This window comes from Cavia porcellus, unplaced genomic scaffold (genome assembly GCF_034190915.1).
Source record: "Cavia porcellus strain 051 isolate PalLab524CR breed Dunkin Hartley unplaced genomic scaffold, mCavPor4.1 scaffold_31, whole genome shotgun sequence".
NCBI lineage: Eukaryota > Metazoa > Chordata > Mammalia > Rodentia > Caviidae > Cavia > Cavia porcellus.
Genome location: NW_026947514.1, coordinates 41450032 through 41463289, shown reverse-complemented (window position 1 = coordinate 41463289; position 13258 = coordinate 41450032). Strand labels below are relative to the sequence as shown.

General features: G+C 40.3%; 1 protein-coding gene across 3 annotated transcripts in view; it reads left to right on the top strand.

Moving 5' to 3' along the window:
• Positions 1-3030: 3030 nt before the first annotated feature.
• Positions 3031-13258, top strand: part of Pcnx4 (pecanex 4) — a 39684-nt gene continuing 29456 nt past the window's right edge. For 2 of the 3 annotated variants that reach the window (XM_013155311.3, XM_013155310.3), the window contains exon 1: positions 3031-3421. The gene's annotated coding sequence lies outside the window, so the exon portion shown is untranslated. The remainder of the gene's footprint in view (positions 3422-13258) is intronic. The other variant, XM_003472494.5, reaches the window with a different exon arrangement.

Sequence of the window (13258 nt, the reverse complement as noted above, 5' to 3'; positions counted from 1 at the left end):
ATTTATTGTTTCTTCTTAGCATATACAGTACTTTATTGTATTATTCACTCCAACATGGCTCTAAACATTTGGTAAATTAATTCATGAGCTAATGTTTCTCTCTCTGGACTATCTCTTCTGTCACATCTTTATCTAGCTAATTTCTACTAGAATTAGGAAAGATGAGCTCATTCTTTAAAACTCTATGATAGCCATCTTTAATTTCCCTGGAATGTGTATTCTATTTCTCTGTTTCTATGCTTTCTCTCTACAGAGAATTACCTACTTCTTATAAAATTTGACTTTCTTTTAATATTTTTTTCCATTATGACCTGAAAATCTAAATGCTTTAGGACTAAGTCATTAGTTTGTTTAGCTGGGCAGGGGAAAAAGCAACAGTAACAGTGTATATTTACAGGTTTGACAGGGATAAAAATAAGGTAGTTGTCCAGTTGTTTGTGAGTCCCAAGTACCAAGCACACGGGGAAACACAAGTATCTGATACCAAGAAATTGGTTTCAAAATTCACTTACATGAGCTTCTAAGACAGCTGAGACTGATAATTGTTAAAACTCTTAGGAGCCATCTTGAGGACTCCTCATGAATAATTTGGAAGGTGTCTAGACTACGGAAGGAAAATCAAAGTTTGTGGAGAATGGAACCACTGGACATTGGGTATATGGATGGTTTTAAAAAGAATAATTAAGTCTTGCGGCTATCATGCAAAAATATTCCTGGATATGAAATTAATGCCACACTAATATAAACTAGCAGTAGTTTTAAAAATATTGAAAAAGTGATATTTGCCTTACTTTAGTAATAAACATTTATCTTAGTAACACAGTTCAATGATGCACATTTTGGTTCTTGTACTTAAGAATGCAGTCATAAATACATTCATTGAAAAAAGTAAAGCACTGATACCACATGTAACACTTTCCAAGGAGATGTTGCAGGTTTGGTTTCAAACCTTCTCAATAAAGCAAAATTTCAAAGTCAGTCTTTAAAAGTTCTTGCCCTAGTATAAATTATTGTACAATTATGGTGGTGATCTAACCATGGCAGAAGGCCAAAGTAGGAACCTCATTCTGACAACCACTCCCTCCTTCTTCTTCTTCCACCCAAATTGTTACTTTCGTTCCTGTTTGTATGTGAAGAAAATTCCAATCAGTTCCTCACACGTCATCAATATCCGCCCCATGTGCCACTTCCAGAGGTCGTTTAACCCTCTGTCCCTTTGTATCCAGTCAGAGGAGAAAGCCAAACTGCTGTGGATTGTGGGCCTCGCTCTCCATCCTCAAATAAAAAGGCTACTTTCTTTTTCCTTCTGCTTCTCTATTGCACCAGAAAACTCTAACAAGTCTCACAATAGTTTTGGTTCCTCAGTGGTTATAACTTTTGTTATATCTGTAAGATAAGAAATATCTTATTGCTAAAAATGTTAATTATCTGAGCCTTTAGCCAATCATAATCTTTCTGCTGGTGCAAGATCTTCTCTTGATGTTAATGACTGAAAACTGATCAGAATGGTGGTTGCTGAAGATTTGGGTGGCTATGGCAATTTCTTAAAATAAGACAATAATAAATAAGACTGCTGCACCAGTTGTCTCTTCCTTTTATAAACGAACCCTCTTTAGCATGCAATACTATTTGATAGCATTTTATCCACAGTAATTCTTTCAGATTTGAAGTCAGACCTCTCAATCTCTGGTGCTGCTTTATCGGCTAAGTTTATAATACATTCTAAATTCTTTATTATTTCAACAACATTCACACCTCCTCAGGACTAGATTCTATATTAAGAAACCACATTCTTCATTTTTTTCCAAGCAACATCTCCTGATAAAGTTTTATTCTGGGATTGCAGTAATTCAGTCATATCTTCAGGTGCCACATAAATTCAGAATCTGTTTATTACAACCACTTTCATGAATTATTTTAGCTACCTATTCGAGAAGACTTTGGACAGTGTTTACATTAGTACTTCTGCTTTTATGTTATGGAAATGGATTTTCCCCTTAAATCTCATGAACTAACCTCCACTAGCTTCAAACTTTTCTTCTGATTCCTCTTCACCTCTCTCAACCTTTATAGAATTGAATATAGTGAGGGCCTTTTTTGAGATTAGGCTCTGGTTTAAGCTTATACTGTGACTAGTTAGCTCTTCCAACTAGACTACTATGGTATTTTCTATATCAATAGTGAGTTTTATTTTTGCTTTCTTACCACTCATGTGTTCCTGTAGTGCTTGTAAGTTTTTTTCAAACACTTTTCTTTTTCATTCACAATTGGCTAACTGCTGCACGAAGTCTAGCTTTCAGCCTGTCTCAGATTTCAACATACCTTCCTCGCTAAATCCACCTTTTGACTTATTCAACCATTCCTCTTGCTTATACCCTTAGAGACCACTATATGGTTATTAATTGCCCCAGTTTCATAGTGTGTCTAAGAGAATAGGAAGACCCAAAAGGAGAGAGAGAGAAATGGAAAAGCTGGTCTATAGTGCCTCAAAACATTATTTACCAACTGACAGTTGAGTGCAGTTCCCAGCATTTCTCATAACATCAATAATCTCTGATCATAACATTAAATGATGAAGTTTTAAATACCACAAAAATTACCAAAATGTAACACAAAGTATGTACACAACGTAGGAAATTACATCAATAGTTTTGATCTAGGCAAAGTTGCAACAAGTCTTCAAATTGTAAACACGTCTCCTATCAAATGCGTTAAAGGGAGGTAAGTCTGTATGGACTTCCAAGTTTTCTAAGTTTAATAGGAAGCATAAATTTTCGTGTGTTTGTTGGGTGGTGAGGGCCAGGACCTGACAGAGGAGTCGTACTACACTCCAGAGTCGGGCTGGGGATGGGGGTGGTGGTCACGTAAAATCGTGACACCAAGCGACTAGACGACCCACAAAAATGGATGCTGCAGGTCTATCCAGGCTCGGAAAGCGGAAAAACATCACGTCACCAGGGCAACGACGCTCTTGCGTGCGTGCGTGTGTGCGTGCGTGCCCAGGGTGAAAGTTCAGAAGTGGTGCTGCCGCGCATTCCTGTTAGTGCGGCGTCCAGACATAAGGTCGGAGTGGAGTACTACCAAGTCCCAAGAACCCCGCCCGGTGAGCGTTAGCGAGAGGACCCGCGCCTCCTTCCTGTGCCGTCTCGCCTGGCTCGTCTTCTGGCCTGGGAAGGGAGTGCAGCCCCGCCTCTGGTCCCGCGCCTTCCTCCTGGTTGCGCCCGCAGAGTTGACGCTTGCCATGGAAACGGGGCGTGGCCCACGAGACGGCGATGGAACCTGGTTTTGGGGTCGCCACAACCTGTCCGCCTCCGCGTTGGGCAGTTGGCAGCGTCTAGGCGGGAACACCCAACTCAGTTTATTGGCAAAAATGCAGACCCCTGGATACCTTCACGTCGTCTCTTCCCTGGGGTGACTCGAGGTATGTTTGGCCCCGATCCACCTGGGAAAGTTTTCGCTGCCTCGGTTTCCAGTCGTGTGCACAGCCGTGTTGTTCTTGCAGACTTTTATTGCGCAAGGAACATATTTTTCGTCCTCTACTATAACATTTGTGAGCATTACACGTTTTGAAACGTAAAATTAACTCAGTTGTTAGAAGCAGTGAGCCAGCTTGGTTTTTACTAAGGATGACTTCTCATTTAGCCCGTTGAGTTGTAGCATTTTGTTTCTAAGAGACCAGTAGGAAACAGAAGATGGCTTTTTAAACTCTCGATTGAAGGATAGCAATGTTACCTCAATAAAATTTTATCAATCACCTCTCTTAGATGTCACTGCGCTCTTTCATGCCTTGGCACCAGCTAAACTCATTATGTTCCAAATTTCTCAACTTGTGACCAGTTAGAAATGAATTCTCTCGTTTCTCATACATGGCCACGTTTCTTTATGAGCCTCTCGATGCCTGTGAAAGCCCAGAATTTACTAAAGTGAAACCTAACCCCATCGAAAGGTATCTGTCAAGCCTCTGAAGTATATGCTCTGTACCCATTAGTTTCCGTGGTTTCATCCGTATTTCACTGAGATCTTCTGTTATATTGTTTCTGTGATTAGGGCAAAAATCACCCTTTGCATTTGACATGTGCTGCCCACCCACATCAAGTCCAGGGACGTTCTGGTACCTTCCAGTTCAAATATGGCGAGATTGCAAATTTAACTGTTTTGGGTACCTGTTGTCTACTGCATTTCCTACTCAATTGAGAGACCCATTAGCGATTAACTGCTGTAGATAGGCTTTTTTTAAAATAAGAGCTTTAAGACATAATTCACATTCCATACAATTTACCTATTTGAAGTATACAGTTCATTGTACTGCAATCAATTTTAGAACAATTTTGGAACCTTGCACCTTTTAGCACTTTTCTTTCCACCCCTCCGCATAATCCTTACCTCTAGCAACCCTAGGCAACTACTAATCTATTTGCTATCTCAAAATTTGCTTACTTTGAACATTTCATACAAATGGAATCTTAAAATATATGGCCCTTTTTGTTTTTCATTTGTTTTCTTTATTTGTTTTGGTTTAAGATAAAACCTTACTGTGTAGTTCAGGCTAGCCTTGAATTCACTGTGTAGTCTGGTGATCTTCCTGCTTCAGCCTCCCAAGTGCTGGGATTACAAGTGTGTACCACTAGGCTCAGAAAATACATGGCCTTTTGTGATTGGTGTCTTTCACTTAGCACTAATACTCCATTGTGTGGATGTGCAGTTTTATTTATCCATTCAGCCATTAATGGACTTTTGAAGGTATTAATAACATCTGGTTCCTGTACACATTTTTGTATAATCATCATCTCATTTCTGTTGTGTATCATGCCTGGGAGTGTAATTGCTGTATTGTATTTTAAATTGTATGTCTATTCTTTGAAGAACTTCCAGACTTTTTCCAAAGTGGCTACACAATTTTCTGTTCCCACCAGATCTTTTTGAAGGTTTTAATTTCTTACCAATGCTTGCTACCATCTTTTTTGTTTTAACTTGTTGGGGATTTGAAATAATATCTCACTATGATTTTGATTTCCTTTTCCTTAATGAATAATGATGCTGAGCTCCATTCCCTAGACTTATTGGCTATTTACATGATGTTATATATTCGCTAAATTGGCTACTCACATGTTGTTATATATCTGCTAAATTAGATAGAAACATTGTAGGCAGTCAGACAGGGCTGGGCCCTGAAAGGAGCCATTGCAGAAGAAGACAGGATCCATTGCAACTGTGGGGAGGCACATCCTTTGAGGACCAGACCTCAAGACAAAAGTGGAAGGAATACACCCACATACTTCCCCTAGAGATAAATGGCAGTGATTGATATTCTGAACAAGTGCCAATCACTTTGGGAAAGCGGGGAGGAGCCACTGACCCAAGCTCTCCAGGAAGAGCCCATGCTCAACATGACTTGCTTCCCCATTTGGTCTCTATTTAATCAAAATTACCCGAGCGATTATGCTGGTAATCTTACTGGTTGACATAGTTCTGTTCTACCTCATGCTCACTCACCTGTGATTTCCCAGTTCATGGTTTTGCTTTGTTAAAAATCCCCACAAAATCCCCTGGGACCACTTCTGTCGTTCTCAGACAGATACTTTCTTTCCCCTAATAAATATATTCTGCTCTTAATCTCTATTGTTTCTAGACTTCATTGCTCAAGTTAAACAACACCAACTCATACAAGATATTTAGCAGGTTGGGAGTTTCTTTCCCCTATATCATATGAGTATCATCTTCAGAGAAATCCTTGTTCAGATCACTTGCCCGTTTTTTAAAAATTGAAATTTTTTCATGAATTATAAGAACATTTTATATATTCTAGATACAGATCTCTTAACTATCTCCCATTCTGTGTAGATTGCTTTAACTTTCTTGATGACGAAAATCTTTTAGTTTCTCCAACCTGTCTTCTGAAAGTACTAATGCCAGTGCCCTCTTGCTGACTTAGCTATCAAAAGCTTTCCATTTTGACAATTTGTAGATTCCTCTCAGATCCACCTTTCCTTAAAGAATCTTTTCTAGCCTCAATAAAAATAATTTTATTAGTCACTATCTTGATATGATTCAAAAACTCAGTCTGCCACCAGCTGACATTCAGTGTTAAGTCACTTAATATCGCTCCTTCTAAGTGGTTCTTTTTTTTTTTCATTATTTCTAGTAATTCATATGAGTGGCAAACTTCACTTTACCTTTGCAAGCATCACTGCATTTACTCATTTTAAATACAAAAATCTTTGTAAAAGAAAAGAATAGCCTACAATGAAAAAGCATATAAAACTATCCTCACTTCTTAGTACCAGAGAAGTTCTGAAAAATGTATATATGTTGGCATATATTCATTGTTGTTTTTGAAAGAAAAACCTTTTAGTCAATTTAGTTTGCAGTGGATGTGTGAGGTGTGGGAAGAGTAGGCAAGAGGAGCAACAGAAGTGTCCCATGGCCCTGCCACACATGATGATACTTCGATGGCCTCTTCAGTTGTCTCCTTCCATTTTAAAAGTTTTCCATGAGCAATAGGATGCTAATAATGCATATTCTGGAGTTGTACATTGGGAAAGGTGAAATGCAGAACCAGCTAACAACTTGTTATTCCACCTGTGAGGCCCTGGCAGGTCCAGCACGAGTTCCTGTGCGCTGCCCAGTCTCTGGCCAGTTTGTCATTTTCTCTATAGACTGGTTCCTGTGACCTTATAGAAAACTTAAGTTTAAAGACTCTCCAAAAGTCTTCAGTATTAATAAACAGCAGGTTATTAAAAACCAGACAATTGCTAAAACTATTTCTAGCAATTTATTTATTTTTGCTGAATTTAGAGAACTATTTATTAAGAATAATAGTTTAAAGGAATTTTTAGTCTGTCACATGTTTTCTGAGTTAAAGTTTTAATAATTTAAGTTCCCTCCCACTAGATTGCCAGTTTGATCTCTGTTTCTTACCCTATGGGGAATACAGAAGAAACATGACTCAGATGGTAATCCTGAATAAAGTAGCAATTCTGTGTCTGTTTTGTTGGCCTACTTTCAATGTAGCATATGAGGAAAGCATATGGCCTAAGTCAGTGTGGTTGTGCTATTTTTAGCCCTTGAGCTGTCTTTTTACAGCTTTTGTTTCCTGACTCTTAGAGCTGTTTTTCATCTGAACATGTTAGAGATAGAAGCCTTATAAATGCATTTAGGAATTCTTTCTAGAACCATATGCTAAATCCTCAGCTCAGGGAGGATTGATTTTATTTTCTATGTAAGTAATCCAAGTTAGCATTTGAAAGATTTCTCTACATAAATGTAAGTTGTTTCTTGCAAAAAAATTAAAATTATTAAATACTTTTAAATGTTTCTAGATCTATAATTTAAGTTAGGTAATATGTTTATTTCATCTTTGTTGTAACAATGAATTGCTAAAAAAAAATTGGTACTCTTTTTCTTGATATCCTTAAGGTACTAGAAAAACATAGTTTAAATTAGTCTTTAAGTCTGGTATGCTTACTGCCTGTCAAATTCGCCTCATCTTTATCCTTGTGCATGGCATTTCTCCTTGATTGGTATATCCTCTCAGTTCTGTGTCTTACCTAATTATTTATATAAATCACTAGTTTATATGCTGTTGTTGCATATCATAGAAAAATGGGTTCTGTGATAAAATAAGTTTTGAAAACTCAACTAATACATTTTAAGCAGATTTGTGGTCGTGTTTTTGATTTCAAAGAGGTCTCAAAGCCATTGGTTTGCTTATAACCTTTGTGACCCATGAATATGACAGTCTGGTATAAAGTTGCTTAAACTTACTTGTTCATAGACTTCCTTTCATGAAATATTCTTTTGCTGAAGTAAAATTGAATCCTTTAGCCATTTTTGTTCTTTTAAAATCCTGTTAAAATAACTTATATCACCATCCCAGTTTCCACACGTTTCTCAAGCTTCTTGAGGCAACTCAGACGCTCTTCAAACTTCTTCATCTGTTGGCACTTTATTCTTGAAGAGAGCTACTTTACTTAGATTTTCATGGTCCTTAAATGAAGATAATCTACCCTAAAGGATATATATAGGTCCAGTTTTTATTTCGTGCCTTTCTCAGTTCTGGTGAAGTAGAAATCCTGACCTAACTGCAGCCATTTTGTTCAACAAAGCCGCAGTCATTCTGTTAACTGAACTCAGCTAAATCATATGATTTATTATCAAATTGAAAATTATGAATGTGCTAGAAACAATTTTGCTATATGCAACTATGCTCACCACAGATACCCTTTGTACTATAACCTTCAGCTAAAAACTTGTTTCATTCTTGTAACGTGTCTCCACCACCCTATAAATTAAGAAGCACTCTGTAATCACCACCTCAGACTTTGAAGATTTCTCCTCTGCGGTTTGTTAGCATCAGTGAAATTTCTTCCGAGCTCCTGGCTACTGTTGACTCAGTTTTTCCTACAACAGTTTCTTTTGTGTTGGCCAGGTAATGAGAAAAGATAGCTACAGTGTGGTGGTACAGCTCTGGGGTGGGTCTTCCTCCAAATCCGCATCCTGGTAGCACTCGGAAGGAGGTGAGCCATCTGACTGACTTCTGAGGTCCCCTCTGTAGAATACACATCTCTCCATTGTCAGCAATGAAACAGTTGGGAGTTCTGAATCATAGTACGGCCATCTTGGGTTTTTCTACTTTCCTGATAGTCAGTCTGTCCTAAGTCAAGAATGGAAGAGGAGTTTCTGTTTTCTGGATAGAGGGTAGAATGACTTAACATCCGAATGAATGAATGAACAACATCCCTGGCAAATCCAGCTGCTTCAGATGGTCATTTGCATAGCTCCACAGCTTTAGCTACAGAGTTTGAGTGAGCTTGTCCTGTGGTTCTGTGGTCTGTCATACAGCTCAAAAGTGACATTTTGTAATGGAGTCACTGACCTGGCCTAGGAAAATACAGATGCCTATTTCTAAGACAGACCTTTGTCCTTGAGAGGGGAGCAACCAGGCAAGCATCTGACTGGTCCTCTATCAAAGAAGGTACCCCCCACCTTTGTCTTTTGCATCACTGGATAAGGGAACACCACATATACATGGGGAGTCAAAAGGGATCTAATTAGTCAGTGCTTACAATTCTGGAATGTGTCCTAAAGAATTTTTTAAAAGGACTTTTCTGGTGATTTTGGAGTTAAAGTGAAGCACCGTCACAAAAGCCCATTTTTTCTGAGGATTCCCCATGGCAGAGTTATCACCACCTGTTACTGGCTTCTGTAACTGCTGCGGGCACCTACAGTTCCACCGGCCAGTGACCCCCTTCCCTGCAGTTCTTCTGATACCATGCTGGCAGGGTCTATACTTCTTTTGACCTTGAGGCCCCAGAAAAGCACTTACAGCCTTCATTGCACAAGCAGCACCCGATATCCATAAGAAAGTCCAGTCTGGTAGACAGCCACAGTTTCTTTCCAAACACCAATGTGCAAGATGTAAGAGCTATAGACACTAGAAATATAAATGCCCACTCAGACTAAAAGATAAGGATTCTCAAAAGTTCAACCAGGCCAGATTGTGCTCTCTTCTTCAGCTGGATCACCAGGAGCCTGTCCATATTGGGGGCCAGCGTATGACTTTCCTGGTTGACAGTGGAGTAAAACACCCTGTAGCTACCCAACCTGATGCTCCTCTGTCAGAAAAAAAAGGGCAGCTGGGACTCCTGCCTCTCACTCCTGTCAGCCGCAAACTTTCATTGCAGCTTGGGAGGACATCAAATCACACAGGAGTTCCTCTGCTTACTGAAGTACCCAGTCCCACTCCTGGGGAGAGAGATCCTATCAAAGTTAGGGGCCGATGGTTCTTAGCTGCCAGTCCAGAGCAAGTTGCTCTGAGCCCCTCTTGCTGGCTAGGTTACCTTTTGTGAATTCTGCTGGCTGCGTGCTGCATGGAAAGGACTCCATAAGATCTTGAAGACACACAATGGTAACGATATGAGTTAAGATGTCATTCTTGATAACTTCAGAATAATGAAAAACAGTATTTCATGCTTTGGAAGATTTGGAATCTTCACTTGGAGCAGTGTATGAGAGGTGCTTTGTCAATTTGTCAAAGTTTTGGTCACTCTGGAAAGATGGTACACTGTTTTGCAGCGCACAATTTTTTGTTGAATTGCTTAGTACTTAGCTGGCAATACACACTAGAGCCAAAAGAACAATTGAGGAAATACAAAGGCCAACCTTCAACTGGCTATGAGTATTTGTGTTTCACTCTGCTCGTATTGAGACAGGACATAAAATTTCACCTGTGAAGATGGCTAAGTAGGTGGTGAAGCAGCCTCATTTAAGTCATCTGACTTACATTTCCCTGTCTCACCACCTGTGAGTGAGCCACCCTGGCTGCATGGGACAGTGCACTGAGTATATCCTCAGGAGTGGGTTCAGCCTTCTGAGTGTGGGCTCCTTTGTGAGCTGCAGTGAAACAGCTTCTTCCCCAACCAGCTTGTCTTTGCTTCTTTTGTAGCAAGTTGTTTTTTAAAATTTGAGTTACTTTAAGGAATTATTAATTTATTTCATAATTTAACCACAAGGTTATGATTTTCCTGGTTAAACATGGAGTGGACAATTATTATATCTGACCAAGCTAAGGAAGAATTTAGAAGTAATTTTGTTATTGCTGGTGGTGGTATTGGAATTGTTTTGAGACGAGGGTCTGGGCATCACTATGAAGCCCAGGCTGATGTAAATTATATTTGTACTTTCTTAATGGTAATTTCATGTTTAAATATTTGAAATATATTTTATTTTCAGTGAAACTTAACAGTAATAACAATATAAGTGTAATGGACTCCAGAAATTCACAAGGATTACATTTCTAGAGTGCACACATATTAGGAAAGACCATACATTTCAGATATGGATGGCTACTCTCCCACTTTGCTGATTCTTCCCATGTTTACCATGTGTGATGTTCTGTGAACAGCATTCTTTTTGTCTCCTCCCTTGGAATTTTCAATAAGTGAGTATTCTAGAAGTTGCCAAGTGTCATGGTTTATGTCTGTGTCCCCCAGGCCTCATGAGTTTGAATTGTGCATTTGTTATTCATTCATTGTCTAGTGCTTGGATTGATGGTGTCAGTGCTCTACCCCAAAGGGTGGAGCTAGGATGTGATGTAATGGCAGGAAGAAGGGGTGTCTTGCTCTTTGCTGGTTCCCTTTTGCTGTTTGCAGCTGCCATGAACTGCGGCCCAGCCAAGCCCGCCTGCCTTGGAACCAACTGAGTGTGGACTGAAACCTCCAAAAAACTGTAAGAAATAAACCTTTCCTTTCCCAACTTTGGGCTTCAGGTATTTTGTCTCAGTGACGAGTAAAAAGTAACTAAGACAGAATTTGGTATCAAGGAGTGGGGTTGTTTGCTATAACTATACCTGGCCATGTTTTTCGAGAGGCTTTGGAAATGGCTTGTGGGCAGAGTTTGGAAAGGGTCAGACATGTTGCCCGGATGTGTAGAACTGGAGAAGCTTAGGCTGTTCTGTAGAGGAGATTCTGGTCAGAGCTCAGGAGACCAGAAGGCTGATAAAAACCTCATGGCAAAGACCAGGCTTGGGAAGTTTCTGCTGGGAAGGACTGCATTGGTTGTTGGACTCCACATGATGTGTGTTATGGCTTGACAGAAAGTTTGTCTGCATTTTGCTCCTGCCCAGAGACTTTGCCTGAGACTGAGACAAAGGGCAATGGACTGATTAATCTTGAAAAAGAAATTAAAAAGCAATTGAACCTTGAGCATGGCTATTGTTGGGGGCTTTTAGCCAGCTGTATGTTTCAAATGAAGAGCAAAGAGCCCAACAGGATAATTTAAAATGCTGTGAATTTGGCCAGAAGGAAGATTCTAGGAAGGCTGTGGATTGTAAAGACAGAGTTGAGATTTTGATTCCTGAAGAAAAACAGAGAGATAAGAAAGATGGCCCCAGGGCATCCCAGGAAGCGGGTCCCCACCCTGTGCAGCCTCACTACAAAGGTGAAAGAATTTGCTCAGAGGGAAAAGCTGCAGCATTGCCATGTTCCAGAATGGCGACAGCGGCCACATGAGATTCCAAAATGGTGACAGTGGACACATGAGGTTCCAAAATGGCGGCAATGTAGAGAAACTTTTTCTCACAATCAGGCAAACAGAGCCCTGTGATCCAGGCAACTGACCCCTACAGGCAAGAGAGAAAAAAGTCTGGCTACTCCTTCAGCTGGCAGCAGACCTTGGTGGCATCCACAAGGTGCTGATTTTAGGTGCAAGGAAAATGCACGAATTCTGAGTGTAAGACGGCTTCCGCCTCGATTGCAAAGGGCCTGGGAGGCCAAGGAGTGTGCCCCCGAGAGGGCAATTTGTGAAGATGTAAGGGTGAAAGCTGAAGGTGCAGTGGAGACCCCAGAAGTTTGAAAAAGCCAGGAACGTGGGTGATCCAAGGAAAGCTGCAAAAATCGAGCAGAGAGAATTTAAGAGAGAAGCTGTGGGAGCTGATATCCCTAAAAGTCCCATGGGGGTGGAATCACCCAAGCCTTTTGGAGCTTGTAACCAGATTGCTTCAGATGCTGAGCTTGAAACTCTAGGACTTAATTTTAGCCCTGCTGGATGTTGGACTTGCTTTGTTTCCAATACTTTATATTCCCATTTGTAACTTTTGGAATGGTAATGTTTATCTTGTGCCTTTGCATTTCAGAAATGTTTGACCTTGGGGTTAGAGTTAAGAGTTTGCCATAGATCTTGGAGGAGACTTGGGACTTGGACTATTCAGCAATGCTGAAACTATTAGGACTTTGGCAACTTTTGGAAGTGGACTAAAGGTCTTTTGTATAAAGGATATACATGAGTCCTGGGGACCAGGGGTGGAATGTCATGGTTTATGTCTGTGTCCCCCAGGCCTCATGAGTTTGAATTGTGCATTTGTTATTCATTCATTATCTAGTGCTTGGATTGATGGTGTCAGTGCTCCACCCACACAGGGGTGGAGCTAGGATGTGATGTAATGGCAGGAAGAAGGTGTGTCTTGCTGGTTCCCCTTTGCTGTTTGCAGCTGCCATGAACTGCAGCCCAGCCAAGCCCGCCTGCCTTGGAACCAACTGAGTGTGGACTGAAGCCTCCAAAAAACTGTAAGAAATTAACCTTTCCTTTCCCCAAAAAAAAAAAAAAACAAAGTTAGCAAAGTTAGGGGCCATCATCACTTTCTCTCTGGGGCAGTCCTCAACTACATTTCCTGCTTGCTGTGTCCCAAAGAAGAATGGCAATTGATGGACACCCAGATAAAAGCAACCCAGAAATTCTCACGACTGTTTTTCCCCAGGTTAGA